At 43.8% G+C, this 24,198-nt stretch overlaps 1 protein-coding gene across 2 annotated transcripts in view; it reads left to right on the top strand.

Annotated features, from left to right (window-relative positions):
• The first annotated feature begins 1,021 nt into the window (after positions 1-1,021).
• PAG1 (phosphoprotein membrane anchor with glycosphingolipid microdomains 1) overlaps positions 1,022-24,198 on the top strand; it is a 154,944-nt gene continuing 131,767 nt past the window's right edge. The window contains exon 1 of one of the 2 annotated variants that reach the window (XM_084848029.1): positions 1,022-1,551. The gene's annotated coding sequence lies outside the window, so the exon portion shown is untranslated. The remainder of the gene's footprint in view (positions 1,552-24,198) is intronic. The other variant, XM_084848031.1, reaches the window with a different exon arrangement.

Raw genomic sequence — 24,198 nt, forward strand, 5'->3', positions numbered from 1 at the left:
TGATGAAACACAGGCGGTGCCCTTGCCATTTTGCTAGAGTGAATTAATTTATATGTCCTCTAAAGATATAGTGCAATCTATATCACCATTGACTTCATGTCACACTTGCATGCAATATTGCTCAATGAGAAAAGCACCCCTGGTATTTAATCATCTACAGTAAATGTATAAATGCAATCATATTTAAAACATGCGACCTAGGATTATTGCGAGGTCACAACAATAAGCCCTTCAACATCCTACTTGTCTTGTCCCAGTGACCCAGTAAAGGGCTGCACTGTCTGTCATCTGCCAGGGCAAAAAACGTGGCAATACTGCCTCTGTGTGTGTGCGCGCGTGCGTTTCTTGTGCTCACCAGATAAGCTCAATCACACTGACACTCCAATAAAAACACGCACAACAAAACGGGGTGTGTGTGTGTGTGTGTGTGAGAGAGAGAGTTAACATGGGCCTGGTTGAAGCTTTAGGCCAGGCAGCATCAACACATGCATTCCCCAAATTATTCTTATTTTTATTACATTTATATCCCCTTTTTCAGCCAAGGAGCCCAAGGCAGCTTACATGACCCTTCTGCTCTCCGTTTTATCCTCAGAAAAACGCTGTGAGGTACGTTAGGCTGAGTCAGTGACTGGCCCAAAGTCACCCAAGTGAGCTTCACGGCAGAGTGGGGACTAGAATCCAGCTGTCCTGAGCCCAGCATTTTAAGCACTACATCCTCTGGCTCTCAGGCTGCCGGCTTGTGCACGTCTGCACGCGTGAGGAGGGACGCCGCCCGGTGCACGATGAGGAGGGCGGGGGGGGGTGTGTGAGAGAGAGAAACACCTGGCTACAGGCAGGAGGAGGGGACACGGCTGGTGCGGCTGCATGCCAAGGAATTCGACTGAGGCGCCCCGCAGCAGGCAAGAAAGGTGCCTGCGGCTGCCCGGACTCTTCTTCTCCCAAGCCTCCCGAATGCCTCCGCCCTCGTCATCTGGCCGCCGCCAGCAGCGCCTGCGGTGGCGAGGCTTTCGCGCTGGCGCTCATGCGCATTAGTGGCGATGCTCGCGCGCTGTCCTCTTCTGCTCCGCTTCTGCTCCTCCTCTCTCGATGCTTCTGGCACGGCGGTAGCTGCCGCCGCCGCCGCTTTCCCTCCTGCGTAAAGACTCCTGAGCAGCGGCTGCTCGCTGTGGCGCTGCCTGCCTCCTCACCCGCGCCCTGCGCTTCTCCTGCCATTGGGAAACCTTTTCTTTGGGGGGGGGGGGTTGTCCCTTCAGCGCGCTGCTTTTTCTCCTTCTCTTCTACCCTCCCCGTTTTATTAGTCAAGCGGCGCTGAGGGAGAGAAGCGGGCGGCCTGCTGCCACTCGGGCTCAAAGCCGCCCGCGCCGGCTTGGTTCGGGCTCAGCGCCTCAGGCTTTCGGAGCGCGGGGTCCGCAGCCGCGGCGCTGCAAGTGCCGGCAGCCGCCTGTGGGGGCGCAGAGCCTCCGGCTCTGGCCGGGCTCCGCACAGCCTGCGGGGACTCGCGTTCTTCTGCCGCTGCCAGGGGTAGGCTGCCGGGGCGCCTGGATCTCTCTGGTAAGTCGAGGACCGTCTGCAGCGTTGAATGCGCAAAACTGTGTGTAAATCCTCCTGGAAGCCCCATGCTCCCGAGTCTTAGGATAGACTGGGCTCTGCGCGTGTGGCTGCGGATATCCAGTGGCGAGGGGAATGCACTCTGCAGTTGCTCAGAGGCACTACTTTCATGCTGGAAAAGGCCCAGATAACGAGTTGGTAGACATGACTTTGGCGATGAAAAATAGCAACCCAGGATTTCTCAAATTAGGTCCTAACAGTTGAGGGGTTGGGGGTGGGGAGGGGGGAAGTGGCAACTTTTAATAACGAGTTCCTAAATGGAGGGCAGAAAGGAGAAGGTGAGGCAGAGGCAGACCCACACCCTGGTTTCTTAGCTAAGAGTTTTACCTAGGCTAAGGCACCTGGAGAACAATAATTTGACAGGAGGAGGGTGGTGGTACTGCTGGCGGAGGGAAATAGCTCAGATAACCTGGAAATAATAATACGCAGGTGAAAGCCCAAGATAGACCATCTATTTCACTCCCAAGAAATCGCACTGAGAAATCGCATACAACACAAATTTATGTTGTATGAGAGTGTTTCTGAAATCAGTGATTTGGAGAATGCAGCTTTAGCCAGAGATCCGAAGAGCAAGCGCAGCCCTATCCTAGACATGCTTACTTGGAAGTATGTCCCACTGTATTAAGTGGTGCTTACTCCCAAGTAAGTGTGCATGGGATTGCAGCATTATTGCAAAGAAAGTTCCATTGGAATAAGCGTGATTGCTTCCAAGGAGATGTGTTTTCTTCATTTATAAATGTATGATTCACGTTTTGGCCCGAATAGAGCCCCTAACACTATGTACAGTTGAAATGTTTTATGTTTAAAATAGTGATGCTTGTCAGCGGACACCAGCTTGTGTTCGTGGTGGCAGTTTGCAAGACTGTGTGATGTGTAGTGTGGGTTTATGTTCCCGCTCAGCCATGAAGCTCACTGGGTGGTCTAGGGCAAATCCTAGGACAAAGGAGATAAGAATTATAAAAACACTTCAGATTCTGAGAGTGCTTTAGACTGGAGTATTACTATTGCTTTACAGTGAGAAAGACTGTAGGGGCAGGGAGGCACAAGGGAGAAAGAGAGGCTTAGAGATGCACACTTGGCATATATCTGTAGAAACTAGTGGAAGGCTGCCAACCACAAACCACTTAATTTAAAGATTTCTGTTTTTGTTTAGATACCATTGGATTCTGTAGGGCTATTCTGAAATGAGGGGGTAGTATCCAGTGTTAGTCCTATGTAGAGTAGATGCATTGAAATGAATGGGACTTAATTTAGTTGTGACTAACTTAAGTCTCATTCATTTCATCAGGTCTACCTTGTGTAAGGCTAAAAGTGGATGCAACCCAGGGATTTATGGACTGCGGCTTTAGGCTTTGAAAGTGAGTATACTTGCTTGGGAGTCAATAGCACATGGAAATCTCAAAACAGCAGGCATAGGAATGGGGTGCCAGTTGATTGACAGCAACTTATTTGTGGCTATAATCTCGTTCAATCCCATTGATTTCAATGGAAGTATTTATTTATTTACAGAATGTTTATCCTACTCTTCAGCTAAAGAAGGCACCCAGAGCAGTTTACAGAGATGAATAATAAGATAGTTCCTGCCCTCAGGTTTAGTGAATGGTTTGTAGGTGGAACACCTTTGGAACAAGTTGCCATCTGAGGTCCGCCATGCTCTCTCATTTGCAGGTTTTTAAGAAAGCCTTGAAAACGTATTATTTTACTGTGGCCTCCTCTTGAAATGACTTCTCTTGTTGCTGTTACTGCCACTGTCCTTGTTGCTGGTTTTATTGCTGGCTTTTATTGTTTTTATGTTTTTATCACTTTTGATATTTTTACTTTTTTATGTACTTCATTGCTGTAAGCTGCCTTGGGAGGCCTTCTGCCCTGAAAGGTGGCCTAGAAACGTTTTTAAACAAACAAACAAACTGTGGTCTGTAGTGGCACGTACATTGGAAGGTTAGGGTGGGGTGGGGATAGCAACAGCAGGAAGGAAATCCTAGTAGATGGTAAAGGGAAGAGGGAAAGGGAGCATGGGGTGAGAGTGGGTGTAAACACAGTGTATGCAATTTATTCCAGTACTGAAGAGCTGTGGGATTATTCAGTTCCAGATTATCTGATCACAGGTCATGTTACACCTAATGGATTGCTGCCTAGTCTGTATAACCAGTCGCAAAGGAACTCTCTTTTTGTTTGGCTGTTTTCTGTTCCAGCGCCAGGACATTTATGTTAACTAAGGCCCATTAATTTCAGCCAAACCTACTCTTGAACAAGTGCATTCAGGGTTTCCATTTCATACCCAATCCTAATTAGTGTGTACACTTGGAAGAAAGTTTTGCAGAAATCTATCTGTTTTACTTCAACGTCAGTGTGGCTGGGGCTGAAGGCACCTTCTCTGTGCAGACTTTATATACATTAGTGCTGGAATTTGGGATTGAGCCCACAAATCAATGGATTGTGGAAGGATCATGTTACACCAAGGAGCAAGGATGCTTTGGTGTGTACCACACTTATAATTTTGATTTGGGAGTAAAATTCACTGAGCTAATAGAGGTGGTAATATAAGAGGTGAAGGAAAAGCACCTAACCAAGGCTGCAATCTTATACCCACTGATATGGAAGTAAGCCCCATTGAGGTCAATGGGACTTTCTTCTGAGTAGACATGTATAGGATTGTACTGTGATACCTACATACAGAAAGGTTAAGATGATCCCCTGAACTGTCATAGCTCTAATTGAAAGCCACATTTGCTAATTTAGTTCCGTAGTTCACTTAAACTAGAAGACAGAGTGGGGAACCTTTTGCATGTGAAGGACTGTTGACCCATAGGAGAAGTCACCGGGGCCTGCAGCCAATGGTGACTGGAGCCAGGTCCAATAGTGGTGGAGGCAGAGCTAAAAGTGAGTGGAGTTTGCAGCATTGGATGACTGCACAGCTCTTTCTCTCTTTCTGTGCCACTCCATTCCTTCTCCCCCCACTTTCTTACATGCAAACACACAAAGTGGAAGAAGAGGAGGGAGCAATTGCCAGAGGGCCAGTCCAGAGAGCAAGAGTTGGCCAGCAGTGTCCAGAGAGGTGGATGATGCTTAGGGCTGCATGAAATTAGGCCGAGGGCTGCAGGTTCCCCAACACCAGTTGTAAGATGTGCTAAGGACAGCTTCTGGCAATTACTGGTAACCTTTGACAACAGATTTGTTACTAAGCCACTGCTTATACTATCCACCTTCCCTCCCCCACAAACTACAGCATAACTGTGTAGTATTCATTTCGACTGAAAATCCAATATTCTTTATCCTTGCAACAGCCCTATGAGGTAGGTTAGGCTGAGAGATAGTGAACTGGCCCAAGGCCACCCTTCGTTGCTGAGTCGGGATTTGAACCAGAGTCTCCCTGGCCCTAGTCTGACATTCTGATGACTATACTGCACTGGTTTCAGGGTGCAGCACAGCTCAGCGTGCTAAACCATGGCTTCCTTCACTGTACATTTGGGATCTGAACTAGGATGAAGCCATCAAATCATGTCTAGCATGCTAATCATGATTAATAATTGAATATGCACTGTGCTTGTGAGCTGATAGGATGATATTTTTGTTATGTATTAGTGACCATCATATACTATGATCAAACTAGTGCACACATGTGCTTTCCTTGTGCAGCTTCCCCTTTGCAGCTGCGTCTCCCGAAATGCTGCTCCCAAGGGGCTACCACTGCAAGAATTTTGCTCCTCTTCCCATGCAGAAGAAGTTTCTGCACAAATGTAGAAGTAGAGGTGGATCTCCCCATGGTAATACTTTCACTGTTATTCAAGGGAGAAACCCATAGTAAGTCATACAACAGAAAAGCTCTTCAGCTGCACAAAACTAATAGACCTAATTATCTGTGTACACACCCAGTGATTTATAAGCGGTCGAACGATAATGCTTTAAACACTGGAGCTCTTTAACCTTTCATTCTGATCTGTCACCCAGAGATCTGGTTTTAAACAGAGTAATATATCATCAGTGGTGCTGAATACTAGAGCTGATTAAATGTGTTAAAGGAGTAGGCATACAGAGAACACTAGCCAACTGAACAACAAGCACAGCAAGTACGACAGGCAGTCACAAAATGTACCTTTAAGTGTAATGACACAGTATATTTCAGTTGTTTAGATTTCTCTGTCTTTAAATTATTCTCTGATTTTAACTGTCTGGGATATTACAGTAGTAAGTACTGTCAGCTATTTCCATTCAACAATGCAGTTCAAGGTAAGCAAGTGTAAAGGGATGCATGTTGGGGGCAAAAAATCCCAACTTCAAGTATAGCCTGATGGGATCTGAGCTCGTGGTGACAAACCAAGAAAGAGATCATGGGGTTGTGCCGGACAGCTCAATGAAGATGTCAACCCAGTGTGTAGCCACTGTAAAAAAAGGCAAACTCCATGTTAGGCATAATTAGAAAAGGAATTGAGAATAAAACTGCCAACATCATACTGCCCCTATACAAATATATGGTACATCCACACTTGGAATACTGTGTACAGTTCTGGTCACCACACCTAAAAAAAGATATTGTAGAGCTGGAAAAGTGCAGAAAAGGGCAACTAAAATGATCAAGGGGCTGGAGCATCTCCCCTATGAGAGAAGGTTACAACAGCTGGGATTGTTTAGCTTGGAAAAAAGGAGGGTGAGGGGAAACATGATAGAGGTCTACAAAATTATGCATGGTGTGGAAAATGTGGATAGGAAGACATTTTTCTCCCTCTCTCAAAATACTAGAACTTGGGGTCATCCTATGAAGCTGATTGGTGGGAGATTCAGGACAGATAAAAGGAAGTACTTCTTCACACAGTGCATAGTTAAACTATGGAATTCACTACCACAGGATGTAGTGATGGCCACCAATTTGGATGGCTTTAAAAGGGGGTTGGACAAATTCCTGGAGGAAAAGGCTATCAATGGCTTTTAGTCTTGATGGCTATGTGCTACCTCCAGTACCAAAGGCAGTGAGCCTAGGTACACCAGTTGCTGAGGAATATAGGTGGGAGGGTGCTGCTGAGCTCATGCCCTGCTTGTGGTTTCCTGGTCATCAGCTGGTAGGCCACTGTGTGAACAGAATGCTGGACTAGATGAACCCTTGGTCTGATCCAGCATGGCTCTTCTTATATTCTTAATAATAGAGAGAGTCTTGTTAGCTCGTCGGGGAGAACAATCCTATGACCACTAGACACTGCCTAGATGGCCATAGTTTCAGCAAATCAAGATCATCTGTCCTTCGTTCCCAGTAACCACGCTCCGCTCCCCCTCCCTCTCATAGCCAGCATGGTTCTTTCCACTCCATGGCCATCTCGATGCTCATAAATGGAGTACAGAGAGGGTGAAAACGGGACATTCCTCGTGGGTGGGGAGGGGAGGAGATCACAGAAGCTGTTTTAGACAGCTTCTATCTGGTCTTCATGCCCCTTCCTTCCCTTTCCCTGAAGCAGTAGCTAGATGCCCAAAAATGGGCATCTAGCCACAAATGCAGGGCTGCTGGAGCACAGATGAGAGGATCCGTTCTGTGCTCCGTTCGCCCTGCATTGGATAGGTGTCCGCCTCCGAGTTCGGGGGCTGATGTCTATCTCCATAGGATTGCACCCTTAATAATTTTGAATAATTGGGATTCTGCTAGTGCAAAGTGTCCTCAGGACAGAGCCAATAGAGCCAATTCAGGCATGCTGTTATAGTCCTGTCATGAGGCTGTACCCCTAAGGATGCACATGAGGGTTATATCATACGTATCCACTGCACATTTGTAGCAGCTCATATGCTCTGGTAGTCCAAAACATTATACTTGAAATCTTGGTTTTATATACTTCCAAGCAAGTATGCTTAGGATCAAGGCAGTATTACTCTTTGCTGTACTCTACACCACAGACACACTTTATCAAAGTCTAGTGCGGTTCTTGTTGCTTTAGTGTTCTAGCTGTGACCCATCTTTTAAAGGTATATATGTCCTATATGGCAGAGGAACTAGAGATCAAATCGCCAACATTTGCTGGATCATGGAGAAAGCAAGAGAATTCCAGAAAAACTTCTATTTCTGCTTCATTGACTACCCTAAAGCCTTTGATTGTGTGGATCACAACAAACTGTGGCAAATTCTGAAAGAGATGGGAGTACCAGACCACCTTACCTGTCTCCTGAGAAACCTGTACGAGGGTCAAGAAGCAACAGTAAGAACTGGACATGGAACAACTGATTGGTTCCAAATTGGGAAAGGAGTACAACAAGGCTGCATATTGTTGCCCTGCTTATTTAATTTATATGCACAGTATCATGAGAAATGCCGGGTTGGATGAATCACAGGTCGGAATTAAGATTGCCAGGAGAATTCTCAACAACCTCAGATACGCAGCCGATACCACCCTAATGACAGAAAGCGAAGAGGATCTAAAGAGCCTCTTGTTGAGGGTGAAAGAGGAGAGTGCAAAAGCTGGTTTGAAACTCAACGTTAAAAAAACTAAGATCATGGCATCTGGCCCCATCACTTCCTGGCATATAGAAGGGGAAGAAATGGAAGCAGTGACAGATTTTATTTTCTTGGGCTCCAAGATCACCGCAGACGGTGACTGTAGCCATGCAATTAAAAGAGGCTTGCTCCTTGGGAGGAAAGCTATGGCAAACCTAGACAGCATAGTAAGAAGCAGAGACATCACCTTGCTGACAAAGGTCCGTCTAATCAAAGCTATGATTTTCCCAGTAGTAATGTATGGCTGTGTGAGCTGGACTATAAGGAAGGCTGAGCGCCGAAGAATTGATGCTTTCGAACTGTTGTGCTGGAGAAGACTCTTACGAGTCCCCTGGACTGCAAGGAGGTCAAATCAGTCAATCCTAAAGGAAATCAACCCTGAGTGCTCATTGGAAGGACAGATACTGAAGGTGAAGCTCAAATATTTTGGCCACCTAATGCGAAGAGAAAACTCCCTGGAAAAGATCCTGATGCTGGGAAAGATTGAAGGGAAAAGGAGAAGGGGATAGCATCACCGATTCAATGAATATGAACCTGAGCACACTCCGGGAGAGAGCGGAGGACAGGAAGGCCTGGCATGCTATGGTCCATGGGGTCACGAAAAGTCGGACACGACTTAACGACTGAACAACAACAGTGTCCTATATAGTTCTTCTTAAGAACAAGGAAGAACAAGGTTTTGTTGTATATTAAAGAACATGGTTTTGTTGTATATTAAACAGATTTGGGAAGATACTGAATGTCTTTAAGTGAGAGAATATTTTCCATGTAAAGTCCAAATAAATTATTATTTTCCTTTACAAACCCATGTACTTCAAGAAAACACAGTGGCCTGGTTCGCACGTTACAATAAGCTGCTGATCATTTATGAGCAGCATGGCTTAGGAGTCTGGCTTGTCATGGAAGACAGAGTTCCCAGTCTGTATGTAATGCTAAACAAACCATGGACAGATGGTCTGTGGTTTCTTTAGCTCAGGGATGGGAAATCTCCAGCCCATGGGCATTATTCCATCTGGAGAAGTTCTTCATCTGGCCTGTGGAAGCCTGGGCTCCCTCCATGGCCCTTTCTCCTTCCCCAAGCCCTACTGCCTTGAATCTACTGGGGGCTTGTGGAGAAGGCAAGGAGAAGACTCCCATTGTTATCTTTTATTTGTTATCAAAGATGACAAGGGAATTCTCCTTACTTAATATGATGCTTCCCCCCCAGTTGGCGGCACACTTGGCTGGTGCTTTCAGGAGTTGTCTGAGTCCCAATGATGAGGCTCAGCCAGCCCCAGGAAGTGCTGGCTGAGTGCAATCTGCTTGTTTCTCAGCTTCCCTGCATGGGAAAGCGAGGGGCAAGCAAAGCTGGGAACTCTGGTAGCATGGGGAAGCTGGTTCCCCGGCCGAAGCACTGGCCAGCCAGCACTTTGGCTGGAGACCTGATGATGTCAGGGGGTGGTGCTGATGTCACGGGCAGGACTCCAATCCCTGACATCATCCAGCTTGTGGTTCCCCTTCCCCTTCCCTGGTTTAGCATGCTGCTCAGAAATGGCTTCTACGGTTATCGTGTTATGTGAACTGGGCCATTATTACACTGAGATTATCACTCTCGGTCACTTTTAGCCTGTCTACAGTAAGTTACACTAAAGTTCTAGTATTTAAGCATCCAAATTCTAAATATTCCTGCCAGCTATGCCCAGAGTCAGGGGTGGGGAAGCTTTTCCAGTCCAAGGACTGAATTCCAAAGTGGGAAAGGTTTCAGGGGCAGCATTCCATCTGTGTGCATAGCCATAGGCAGAGTGGGCATGAAAAAAATGTGATTCTTTCCAATTTTAAGCCCCCTCAGAAGTAAGCAGGATAAACCTCTGCATATCTGCTCAAAAGTAAGCAGGACTAACATTTTAAGCATAAGCATCCTATTCCTGCCAGCCCATCCCTGTGCATCTGGTTGATACGTCTCATAGATTTTGCACTGAATGTGAGTCAAATTACTCACAAGAACTGCTTGCATGACTAAAAAAACCTAGAAGGATCATTCTAATCTTTAAAATGCACATAAATGGTTTTCTCTACAAATTCCTTTTTAAAAAAATACCATATAATGAAAAATTAATCTGCAGTCTTGTTCTTAATGCATCTCAAAACCCAGAGCTCTGGATAAATCTAATTGCAAGGAGTTTTAATGACAATATGAGGGCAGGGGGAAGGGTTAGTTCATGCATCAGTTTCCTAAGGACTCCATTAAGTAACTTAAGCTCCACATTTAACCAGCCATTAAAATGACTTTAATTTGGTAGATGGCACCATCTGGACTTTGCTTTTTAAGAAGAAACACTTCATAATCTAAATCAGGAATTGCTAGAAGAGCCATGGTTTGGTTTTGTCCCAACAAGGAGCTTTCATTGAATTTTCTTTATTGGCCCTAGGGTGTCATTCAGCTGTTGTTTGTTTCCAGGAGTTCACATCATTCATATATGAGAATATTAATAAACCTGGACATCTGAACTTTAGGAAAATCTCAAGGGGGAAATCCTTCAAGAATTCCTTGTTTAAAAGAGGCTGGCAATAGTATCCTCAAGCCAGATAGAAAAAAAGTAGCTTGCACATTATTTTATTCATATCAGTGGAAGTCGGTTCAGAGAAAGCAAGTTTAGGATTGAAACTGATGGTCAGTACTTGTTATTCCTTGAAGTGGATGGCAAATATTGAAATACATTTTTCTTAGTGTTGGCAATATATTTATAAGTTTTAGTTCACATTATTCTGTAAATTTATGGAACAAACTATGATCTTAAACCATGGTTTGAAGTTGGTTTAAGGTCCTGGCTTGTTCCAAAGCTGATAACCATAGTTTCTAGTTCAGATAAAATGGGAAACTATGATTAATTGAAGACTTCTACCTTGTATTCAGATGTGCCATGAAAGGAGAAGAGAAAGGGCTCTTTTGTATGGACAAAAAGCTCATTTATATTTCAGCTTACTAAGCTGACATATGATTGTGTGAACTGGAGCAAAACCTGGCACATGCCCACCCATTGAGCTATAGTTTGTCCTTAAAGCCACATTTCTATATTCCCACCATTTGAGAAGATGGAATATTACATTATTATAATGGCACACACCTCAGTTCATGGTCTGCCAGGGTTGTGCAAAAGATCCAGCTTTAAAATATGTACTGACACTGATCTCAGCAGATCACTCTCTGCTTCAGGAGCTAGTAGTTCATACTGTAGAAAGAAAGCTATAGGAAACCTTGAAAGGAAAACTATATACTATGTTTGTTTATACACCGGAAGGACTTTTTTTTAATCTTTCCTATTGCAGGGAGTAGAGCGCCTGTGTGTTTTACAAGTGTCTCTAGTCCTGGGCATTACTTTTCGTCAGCTCCGGTGATTAATCAGGAAGAAAATTTTAATCTGTGATCAGAGTTTCAGTGGATTAATTATATTGGTTAAAGTTTGCAGGCTTAGTGCTCTATAATACAAAGCAGTACATGCAGACTTCCTGGCTCAGTGAGTTTCTTAAAATACAAGTATTTTACAAACCGCTATTTCTATTCCTAACATGAGACATCAGTACTGGGGTCAGTTCAGGAGTGGATGGGGGTTTACCAACAGAAACATAATCCAGATGGAAGTACTGTAAGTCAAGAACACTCGGTGAGGTGATGCAACCTGCTCTGGATATGTTGCACTCCCCTTGAAGGAGGAGGTACATATCTTGGGGATACTCCTTGAGCAAATAACTTTCCCTGGATTCTCAGGTGGTGGCAATTGCTAGCAGTGCCTTTTATCACCTTTGTCTGATTCGCCTTACCCAGAGAAGGTGGACCTGGCTTTAGTCATCCATGGCTCAGTTACTTCCAGACTGGATTCTTGCAATGTCCTCAATGTGGGAATGCTTTTGAAGACAGGCTGGAAGCTTCAGTTGGTCCAAAATGCTGTGACCAGACTTTTATCGGGCACTTGCAGGCCAGACCATATCACTCTGATCTTATGTCAGTTCCATTGGCTTCCTATTTGTTTCTGGGCTCAATTCAAAGTGCTTAGGACCAGGTTACCTTAGAGCAGTGGTCTCCAAAGTGGGGTGCATGCACCCCAGGATGTGTGCAAGATGATCCACTGGAGTGCACAAGCCGCCTGATAATTGAGCAGCTTCCTGCTGCCTCCAGAGCTGCTATTGTGTGCAATGATGGTGGTGGCAGAGGCAGCAGGATGGGATGGGAGCTAAGAGGGAAGCTCCATGGCATTTCTCTCTCTGCTCCAGTCCTATCCTGCCTCCGCCACAGCCACTGGGAGCAACTGCACCAGTCTCTGCCTGGCATGGCAGAGGAAGACGCGCTTGCTTAGCCGGGGCACCAGAGCAGCTGCCATCCTGCCAAGGGAAAGCAAATTTGTTCTGCATTTGCTGACCTTTTCTGTGATGACAAGTGGCTGTCAGTAGTATGCTACCCAGCATATATTTTTGAAAAAATAAACACACTTAATCTGTCCCTTCAAGGTAAAGTTGATGTTTAACAATGAATGAGAAAGTAACTGCTTTTCGAAAGAAACTCATGCTATGGAGGGAGCATTTTGAAAATAGATGTTTGGAAATGTTTCCATTGGTATGTGATTTTGTTGCCGGAACAGCCCCATCCTCCGCGCTCGCAAGAGGAGCGTGGAGCAGCCGAAAAGGGGCATGTCTAGGGGCGTTCCGGGGTGGGGAGTAGGGATGTACGAAACGACTCACCTGTTTCGTTTTGTGACATCCGCGGTGGGGGGGAGGCGCTCCGTCCCTCCCCCTGAAATCCTCGCCGGCTGGCTCTGCTCCGCGGCGACTCCACAGAGCTGCCAGCTGGGGCCGCCCGCAGCAACATCCGGATGCTGCTGGGCTGCGCAGGGACACAAATGGCAGCCACCGTAGCTGCCGCCATTTGCGTTCCCTTTTTTTGCTGTGATAGGCTACGTAAATATTTAAGTAGCCTATCACGGCCTCCGCAGGGACGCAAATGGTGTCCCTGTGTTAGCCGTGATAGGCTACGTAAGTATTTAGCATAGCAGGTAGGTGCTCCGTTTCGCGTGCCTTTCGCGGGGTGGGGGGTGGGGGGGCTTCGTTCCGCCATGGATTTCGGGGGGGCCAAGGCGTTGGCATTTGGCCTTACTGAGATCCGTGGCGGAATTCTCCGCCATCCCTAGTGGGGAGGGCGGAAGTGCCTGTAGAACACATCCAATGTATTGTACAGCAGATCTCCTTCTCTGCTCAGCCCTTCCGTGGCTAGACAGCCGCAATCGTTTTACTCCGTTTTGCTCTTGAGGCTGTTTTTTGTTTTAAAGTTTTTATATATTTATTGATTAAATTATATGTTGTTGTACACTCTTCTACTTTTATTAGTAGTGTAGGATATAAATGCATTTTATTATTATTATTATTATTATTATTATTTGCAAATATTTCATGTACTTTGCTCTCTTTGATGATGACCCAATAGCAGAGGACACAGTGAATGCAGGCCAGCAGTTAATTGACTCTATATCTGAGGCCAAGAGAGAAAGTAGATTAGTAGAGGACCTAGATATGAGCATAAGTAGCCACAAAGCATGGAGACTGCTGAGGCACCTGAACAATGATCCAACTAGCTCTAGAGAATATGGCAATGTAACAGCAGACCAAATAGCTAGCCAGCTCTTTAAGAATGGTAATTTAGAACAAATGCCTTTAAATCATAAGACTAAAATTAATAGAAAAAAGGAGGATGAAACAACTAACCTATCGTCCCTTTTACTATGGAAGAGTTGAGAAATGCTATAGGGAAATGTAGACCACAGAAAGCTGCAGGCTTGGATGATATTCTTACTGAGCAGATAAAACATTTTGGGCCGAAAGCAAGGCAGTGGATATTAGAAATGTTTAATGCCTGTTTGGAACAATGCAAAATCCCTGGTGTTTGCCGAAAGGCTAAGGTTATAGAAGTTCTAAAACCAGGTAAAGAAGCTAATAACCCTAAGAGCTACCAACCAATCTCTCTTTTGTGCCATACTTATAAAATTTTTGAAAGACTGATACAAAATCGCCTTACTGTAGCTGTAGAACCCTTGCTTATACCGCAGCAGGCTGGATTTCTCCCCAAAAGAAGCTGTACTGCACAAATCCTGAATCTAACTCAATACATTGAAGATGGATTCCAAAAGAGTAGCAAAACAGGAACTGTATTTATAGATCTAACGGCTGCATATGATACCATCAAGCTTAGGAGACTGAAGCAGAAAGTATATGATATAACTAAAGACTTTAAACTTAAACATTATTAGGAATCTGTTTCAGAACTGTAGGTCTTTCGTGGAATTCCAGGGAAGATGAAGTAGGTGGAGAAATCAGAGGAATGGTCTACCACAGGGAAGTGTATTAGCTCCAACCCTCTTCAGTATCTATACTAATGATCAACCGCTTCCTGCAGGCACCAATAATTACATATATACTGATGATCGGGCAATGGCCACACAAGGAAAAACATTCTAGGAGGTAGAACAACGATTAACCGAAGCTCTGGAAGAGCTGGATCGATATTTCTGTGAAAACCAGCTAAGGCCAAATCCAAAACTCAGGCATGTGCCTTCCATCTACACAATAAGCAGGCTGCTAGGAAGCTGCAAATTACATGGAAAGAAGTGTTATTGGAGCATTGCACCAACCCTAAATATTTAGGGGTTACTTTGGATAGGGTCTTAACATATAAACAGCATTGCATCGCCACTAAACTGCAGGTCAGCGGAAGAAATAACATCATTAGGAAATTAACGAGCACTACTTGGGGTGCTAAACGAAGGGTTCTTGAGGCTACAGCATCAGCCCTCTGCCACTCGGCCGGCGAATACGCCTGCCCAGTTTGGTATAAATCAGCACATGCTGGGCAAGTTGATGTTGCTTTGAATGAAACAAGCAGAATCATTACTGGATGTCTAAAACCTCCTTCTCTAGATAAGATCTACCATATAGCTGGCATTGCCCCACCTGCTGTTCGTAGAGAAGCAGCAGCATACAAAGAGAGGCTTAAATCCTCAGTATCCAAACAACACCCTCTTTACAGCCTACAACCAGCTCCTCAGAGATTAAAATCCAGGAGAAGCTTCCTCAGATCGACGGAAGACTTTGATGAATTCAAAAGTAGAATGGACTATGGAAAGCTACAAAGGATCAACACTGGAGGGAACCAGCAGAAGAGCTGGCACTCGGTTCCGATGGAAGCTGGGAAGTTTGGAAATCACTGAATAGACTGCGCAGGGGCGCAACGAGATCTGGAGGCACTTTAAATAAATGGGGCTATCCGGTGATCTCTGCCCTGTGCGACTGCGGACACTTGCAGACAACAACATATGTATACTTGCCCTTTGTGTACCAATGTACACATGAGAACCTTATGACAGCGCGACAGAACGCAATTAATGTTGCTAGTTTCTGGGCAAGATTTGTCTAACTTGTATATAGTTTAACTTCTATATTTTGTATTTTAAATGTTATGTGTTATAGTATGTTTTTTAATTGTGATGCTTCTGACACGAATAAATAAATGTACAGTTATTTGACGAAAGCAGGGGTAGCAACCTCTTTGGGCCATGGGTGCATTTGTCAATTTGAGAAACTGTTCTGGACACTACCAAAAAATGGCTGCCATCGGAGGTATGGCAAAGGACAAGTAACCTGCCCCAAAGACTGAGTACATGTGGGGAGTGAGCCCCAACACAATAAACAACTCTTTTGAACTCACAGTTTTCAGCACCAATAGAAATGTATTTCACAGCAATCCCAGCTGCTGGTAAGAAGACGTGTTACACAACAAAACAAAAAAAATGGGAGGGGTAGGGCACCTTGGTGGGCACCAAGAAATGTGTCCAGGGGCACATTGGTGCCCATGGGTGCCACATTGCCCACCCCTGAATTATAGAATGGCAACATCTATGGTATTTAGGATCAATGCCAACTTAACATTGCCGATGACACCGGGAAGTAGATGGCATGTTCCTTTCTCCCCATTTCCTTCAGTTTCAGGGACTAATGGTGGTTAACTGTTAACAACAGCATTGACATTAACTCTAATCAGGAGTAACCAGGTTTTCTGCTTAATCTACAGTGTGGGTTCAACTTCAGTTGCCTAACTGAAGAAAAAAATGTCTGTGTTCCAAGGTTTCACAGTATAATGTAAACAGCACCCCCCTGCCCACATGTCTTAACACAAATTATATTTTTGTATAAAATATGCAAGGGAACTGCAGACATTCTGTTTATGCAATATTTTGTGGCTGCTGCTGTTGCTGATCTTGGCAATATAATCGTATGGTTAAGATATTTGTTGCTTGGAGTGACTCAAGTAACTGCATGAATGAATGGTTCATATTTTGCCTCTTATTTCTACCTGAAGAAATGTTGTGATATCGTGAGGCTCAAAATGTTCTGGTAGCCTCATTCATCAGAAGAAGATCGTTCATGAAGTTTTGTAAAAAAAATCAAAAAATAAAAATAGACCTTTGCTGTGTTCCAATACCACAGCAACACTCTATTCAAAATTAATTTGCTTGCAAAATTAAACTATTAATAGATTATTCAATTTTCTGATCAATCTGTGCATTAACTAAGGAAACTTATGAGCTATGAGAGCTTGGTAAAAAGCCTGAACGTGTTAATTAATGCCAATTATGCACAGATTAGCCAGCTTGGAAACAAAAAAGCGCTTCAGTTCTATTCAGAATAAGAGCGTTGGAAATTTTGTATGATTTATTATTTTTATTCCTGAGGAAGAACATGAGTTGCCTTGGGTCCTTTGCCTTGCCAGATAAGAGCTAGAAAAGACTTAGATCCTGATACTTTATGATACAAGCTAACAGATAAGAATTTTTAGTGTCGGGCACACGGACTTCATAGCAGTCTTGCCAAATCCTATGTAGGCTTTTCTGATAGACTGATACTGCCTATAAAATGACACTTGGGTATAGCCTTTCAATGTAGATAAGCTTTCAAATCTCCATCCTTGATGTCAGGCCAATGATAGCTAAAAAAATATAATCTGACTTCCTGGAGTAGAGACATGAACGTGATTTCAAAACCCATTTGTTGTATGTGACAAAGGAGATACAGATATTGGTGATAAAATATTAGACTACAGTCTGCAAACAGTTTAGCTTAAGTGCTTACTTGTAAGCAGCTTTGGTACTGTTCACTGCACTGGGACTATAGGCACAAATGCATGTTGAAGGATAATGATAGTGATGGTAATGGAAACATGTTACACTGCAGTCTGGCAGAGCTTAAAGCTAAGCCATCATGGTATGGCAAATCCCCAAGGAAGTGCCTTGTGCTACGCATATGTATGTCTGTACATGGATGTATCCCCTCCATGTATCACTGCCTTGTTGTGGTGAAGGGGCTTGCGTAACTCAGTGAAGCCATAAGCTATGCCGTGCAGGGCCACCCAAGACGGACAGGTCATGGCAGAGAGTTCTGACAAAATGTGGTCCACTGGAGAAGGAAATGGCAACCCACTCCAGTATTCTTGCCAAGAAAACCCCATGGAACGTATCACAAGGCTAAAAGAGATGATGCCGGAAGATGAGCCCCTCAGGTTGGAAGGTGTCCAATATACTACTGGGGAAGAGCAGAGGGTATTTCCAAGTAGCGCCAGAAAGAGTGAAGCGGTTGGGCCAAAGCCGAAAGGACACTCAGCTGTGGATGTGTCTGGTGGTGAAAAGAAAGTCCGATGCTGTAAAGAACAATATTGTTTAGGAACCTGGAATGTAAGATCAATGAATCAAGGTAACCTGGAGGTGGTCAAACATGAGATGGCAAGATTGAACATCGACATCTTGGGAATCAGCGAACTAAAATGTAGAAGCATGGGCGAATTTAATTCAGGTGACCATATCTACTACTGTGGGCAAGAATCCCTTAGAAGAAATGGAGTAGCACTCATAGTCAACAAATGGGTGGGAAAAGCAGTACTGGGGTACAATCTCAAAAACGATAGAATGATCTCAGTACGAATCCAAGGCAAACCATTCAACATCACAGTAATTCAAGTCTATGCCCCAACCACTGAGGCTGTAGAAGCTGAGGTTGATTGGTTCTATGAAGACCTACAACACCTTCGAGAACTAACACCAAAAAAATATATCCTTTTCATCATAGGGGATTGGAATGCTAAAGTAGGAAGTCAAGAAATAGCCAGGATAACAGGCAAGCATGGCCTTGGTGTACAAAATGAAGCAGGACAAAGGCTAATAGAGTTTTGCCAAGAAAACACGCTGATCATAGCAAACACTCTTTTCCAACAGCACAAGAGATGACTCTACACATGGACATCACCCGATGGTCAATATCGAAATCAGATTGATTATGTACTTTGCAGCCAAAGATGGCGAAGCTCTATACAGTCAGTAAAAATAAGACCTGGAGCTGACTGTGGCTCAGATCATGAGCTTCTTGTTGCAAAATTTCAGCTTAAATTGAAGAATGTAGGGAAAACCACTAAACCATTCAGGTATGACCTAAATGACCCTTATGAATATACAGTGGAGGTGAGGAATAGATTTAAGGGATTAGACCTGATAGACGGAGTGCCTGAGGAACTATGGACAGAGGTTCCTAACATTGTTCAGGAGGCAGCAACTCAATCCATCCCAAAGAAAAAGAAATGCAAGAAAGCCAAGTGGCTGTCTGATGAGGCTTTACAAGTAGCTGAGGAAAGAAGGGAAGCGAAAAGCAAGGGAGAAAGGGGAAGATATATCCAACTGAATGCAGAGTTCCAGAGAATAGCAAGGAGAGACAAGAAGGCCTTCTTAAATGAACAATGCAAAGAAATCGAGGAAAACAACAGAATGGGAAAGACTAGAGATCTCTTCAAGAAAATTGGAGATCTCAAGGGAATGTTTTGTGCAAAGACGGGCATGATAAAGGACAAACAAGGCAGGGACCTAGGAGAAGCAGATGAGATTAAGAGGAGGTGGAAAGAATACACAGAACAGAAGAACTATACAGGAAAGATCTGAATGTCCCTGATAGCCATGATAGTGCAGTCACTGAACTTGAGCCGGACATCCTCGAGAGTGAAGTCAAGTAGGCCTTAAGAAGCATGACTAACAACAAAGCTAGCGGAGATTACAGTATTCAGCTGAGCTATTTAAAATCCTCAAAGATGATGCTGTTAAAGTGCTGCACTCAATATGCCATCAAATTTGGAACACTCAACAGTGGCCACAAGACTGGAAAAGGTCAGTTTGCATTCCAATTCCAAAGAAGGGCAATGCCAAAGTGTGTTCAAACTACTGTACAATTGCGCTCATTTCACATGCCAGCAAGGTTATGCTCAAAATCCTACAAGCTAGGCTTCAGCAGCATGTGAACCAAGAATTACCAGAAGTTCAAGCTGGGTTTTGAAGAGGCAGAGGAACTAGAGATCAAATCACCAACATTCACTGGATCATGGGGAAAGCAAGAGAATTCCAAAAAATGTCTATTTCTGCTTCATTGACTATGCTGAAGCCTTTGATTCTGTGGATCACAACAAACTGTGGCAAATTCTTAAAGAGATGGGAGTACCAGACCACCTTACCTGTCTCCTGAGAAACCTGTACAAGGGCCAAGAAGCAACAGTAAGAACCAGACATGGAACAACCGATTGGTTCCAAATTGGGAAAGGAGTACAAGGCTGCATATTGTCGCCCTGCTTATTAAACTTATATGCAGAGTACATCATGAGAAACGCCGGGTTGGATGAATCACAGGTCGGAATTAAGATTGCCGGGAGAATTCTCAACAACCTCAGATACGCAGACGATACCACCCTAATGGCAGAAAGTGAAGAAGATCTAAAGAGCCTCTTGTTGAGAGTGAAAGTGGAGAGTGAAAAAGCTGGTTTGAAACTCAACATTAAAAAAACGAAGATCATGGCATCTGGCCCCATCACTTCCTGGCATATAGAAGGGGAAGAAATAGAAGCAGTGACAGATTTTATTTTCTTGGGCTCCAAGATCACCGCAGACAGTGACTGTAGCCATGCAATTAAAAGAGGCTTGCTCCTTGGGAGGAAAGCTATGGCAAACCTAGACAGCATAGTAAGAAGCAGAGACATCACCTTGCCGACAAAGGTCCGTCTAATCAAAGCTATGGTTTTCCCAGTAGTAATGTATGGCTGTGAGAGCTGGACTATAAGGAAGGCTGAGCGCCGAAGAATTGATGGTTTCGAACTGTGGTGCTGGGGAAGACGCTTACGAGTCCCCTGGACTGCAAGGAGGTCAAATCAGTCAATCCTAAAGGAAATCATCCCTGAGTGCTCATTGGAAGGACAGATACTGAAGCTGAAGCTCAAATATTTTGACCACCTAATGCGATGAGAAAACTCCCTGGAAAAGACCCTGATGCTGGGAAAGATTGAAGGCCAAAGGAGAAGGGGATGGCAGAGTTTGAGATAGCTAGATAGCATCACCGATGCAATGAATATGAACTTGAGCACACTCCGGGAGAGAGCGGAGGACAGGAAGGCCTGGCATGCTATGGTCCATGGGGTCACGAAGAGTCGGACACGACTTAACGACTGAACAACAACAACATGGACCATTAAGGATGCAGTGTTATACACACTTACCTGGGGGTAAGTCCTACTGAACTCAATGGAGCTTACTTCTGAGTATATATGCATAGAATTGAGCTGTAAAGCTTCTTATATTTTCTTCCAATTCTTAATCCTTTTGCTATTGTTACTGTGCAGACAACGTTGAGATCACATAATGAAATGAGGACCCCCAAGAAATGAGGACCCCCAAGTTATTTTAAAGCTAGGCTTCAGATCTTAACTTCCATTTAAACAAAAGGTGAATGCTATAAAAGGCTTATCAATCTGCTCTTTCCTCATGACAGTAAGTTTTATGGAGTAAGTAACATGAAAGCATCAGTGCTAGCATCAAATCTCAATTATAGGCACCACAATTTCCTGGTTATAGTCCTCTGTAACCGGTAACCTCTGTAACCTGCATGCATTTAATATGGCACAAAACCGTTATTGAAAGTAAGAACTAACTTAAATGATGCATTAATTTTAGTTCATATTAACAATAAATAAATATTATTGTTTGGAATGGAATATCACAATTGGGATGTTGCAGTTCCACAAATGGAATTTGTATGGAATATTACAATTTCACAAATGGAATATTACAAATGGAATTTGTATAGAAAGCTACAAATGGAATACTACAATGGATTGCCTCTAATTTACAATGTGACATATGTAAATGACTAAGCTGCAAGTCTGAATTCAGTAGAATTTCAATGGGGCTGCTTTAGAAGAATAAATGAGGCTGTAGCCCTATGTACACTTACCTGGGAGTCAGCTTCACTGAACACAAGTGAGACTGAGACTGTAATCCTATACCTGCTTACCTGGACTGGGAATAAGCCTCATTGGACTCAACTGGACTTATGTCTGCATACACATGCATAGGAGTGTGCTGTTAGTTCTAAGTAGATATGTAAAGTATTGCTCTGTAAGTTAGAATTGTAAATGAAAGTTAAGATTGTACATTTTAAGAATTAAGTTAAACGCAAATGAAGATTTCACTATGAACCTTTCCAGTTCATGTCATCTATTCATATTTGTCCTTGATTGTTTTCATGATGCTTTATTCTGCAAATTTTTGCAGTTATTCAGGAAGTTACTTTAAGGCTGCAATCCTGTATACCTGCTGGGCAACCTTTTCAGGATTCGGGGCTGTATTGGCCCATGTGGAACCCTTCAGGGCCCATCTGAGTGTGGCATTGGTGGATGTAGCCAGGACATCCACCCATTTACATCCCGCTCTCCATACTCTGCATGTGTGAAATTTTGCACAGCCATAGACCTCAAGTAGATCGTGGATGCCATATTTTAAGTTATTAGCCATTTTTATAAAAGGATTTTGAGACTTTAACTTTTTTGCTCCTTACCCAGTTAACCTGGGAATTGTACATTGTGGGCTGGGTTGCACATATGCTAAGCTACCGTGGGTTAATTAATGTGCAGGGCTTCATAGCACATGACGGCTACCATTTTGAATATGCAAGCTGTGGCAGGCAGGCGCTGTGGTTTGTCATGTCATGACAACCTGGGGGCATGGGTTATGCGAGGTTAAACAATCAATGGGTTCTTCTAGGTTTATACAAGGGGTGTTTAACCCTCACATAATCCACTCTGCCCAGCTGTGCATGCTCCCCAGCTTACATATTCAAAAAGGCGGCCAGCCACACTGTGAAGCCCCTCAGGTTAATTAACCCACAGTGGTTTAGTGTGTGAATAATCTCAGTGTCTTTGACTTCTCCCTAGGCCAGGGGTGCAGAACCTCTGGTCTGTGAGCTTAATCCACCTATTTATCAAATATCAGAGTTTGATAGTCTCTACTCTACAGAGATAAATGGTAAGAATACATGTTTATTTCAGTTACGTGCACTTTTGCTTAGTTACAGGATAGTATTGGGACTAGGAGTTTGTTTATGGGTCGTGATGCATTTTTTAATCTGCGGTTGCTTCAGACCTTATGTTGCACTTTGATTGTACTTATTTGCTTTTGCCTCTTTCAGAACTTATATAAGCTCTCTAGCATGATGTCTTCTGCATCATGTTATCCAAATAGTGTAGACTCCTGTAAAATTCCGTGAACAAGGAAAACACATGAGGTTTACAAATGGAAGACAACATCATGTAGAAGCCTGTAAAATTCCATCAATGAGTCAGGGTGATGGCAGGATAAAAGCCTTGTCTGGAAGCACCCTTAAGGCAAAGGTAATACACTCTAGCTTGGAATGTTCAGGTTCATGCTCAGTGTGCAATGCCAGCTATATTCAGTGGCACTGCAGTTCACATTCCAGGCAAGAGTGCATCACCTTTGCATTCCTTGTACTCCACCTTGGGAATAGGGATTTAGCAGACATCAGGGCTGATTGGGAGCATAAGGACTAGGAGACACTTTGGCTATCTCTGAGGGGCTCCAAGGTTGTGTGCTGTCTGACCCATACATTTTTGAGTGATTCCTTTCCTTGCTGCCTACAAGCAGCTGTTGTTCAGCATATGCTGTATAGAAAACATTGTATAGATTTTGAATGTATTATTGTTTACAGAAAAGAGCTTTCAGAAATGAGCTTCTGTGTTGCCCTGTAATAATCATTATGATCACGTTACAGTTCACCCATTCCCTTATTTTAGCTAGAAGCTATTTGACAATTGGATAGCTCTCTGTCTTCACACCCTTACAGTTTTGAGAGACTAGGGCCAGATCTACACCTTGTGTCATATCATTACAATCCCATCATGGTAACACTATATCCCTATTGTGCATTTATACCTTGTAGGGCACTTGTTGCAGTATATTGGAAAATGTGGAATAAAAAGCAGGAAATAGCACTCCAAAAGCAGTATGTCAAATGTATAATGTCCCCCAACAGTTATCAGTGCACTTCAATACCGCTATAAAGCAGTAGTGTAGATCTAACCTAGGTCAGCAATAGATAATCTGCTGACATCCATGGTTTAGTGGAATGAATGTTTTCTGTATGTTTTTTTAAGTGATATATTTTGTTCTTGCTTGCTGTTGCCTCCTTTATGTGACTAGTCATGAGGCTTTTCAGTATAGATTAATGCATAGCTCAGGGGAGCAGTAATTTTTGTGATACATTTTGAAATCTCAGGAGCTTGGCATTTCAGTAGTTCGAAGAAGAAACACAGATCTTAAAATATATATTTAGAATTGTAGTGATATATTCTAAAACTAGTAGTGTTACATTTTGTAAACCAGATGACAGAAATGCACAATGGTTTGGCTCTAACGATGTCTATCCACCAGTGGAATGGAAACTGCTGGTGGAGGGATTTCCCCTCTCCCTGCCGCCCCCCACACTCACGCCCAAATCTGTTCCGGAGGGTTGTGGTCCCTCCAGAGCAGATTTAGGGACTGCAGGGGGAGTAGAAGATGGGAAAGTCCCATTGCATGAACAGAACAGAGCTCTACTCATGTGATGTTGGATTTAAGCCTAAGGCTGCAATGCTATACTCATCTGGGAGAAAGTCCCATGGAACTCAGTGGGGCTTACTTTTGAGTAGACATGTTTGGGATTGCACTGTATTTTGTTAATGTTGAAGATCACCA

Source organism: Heloderma suspectum, chromosome 4, assembly GCF_057233095.1.
Source record: "Heloderma suspectum isolate Gila_16-S chromosome 4, 16-S_ref, whole genome shotgun sequence".
NCBI lineage: Eukaryota > Metazoa > Chordata > Lepidosauria > Squamata > Helodermatidae > Heloderma > Heloderma suspectum.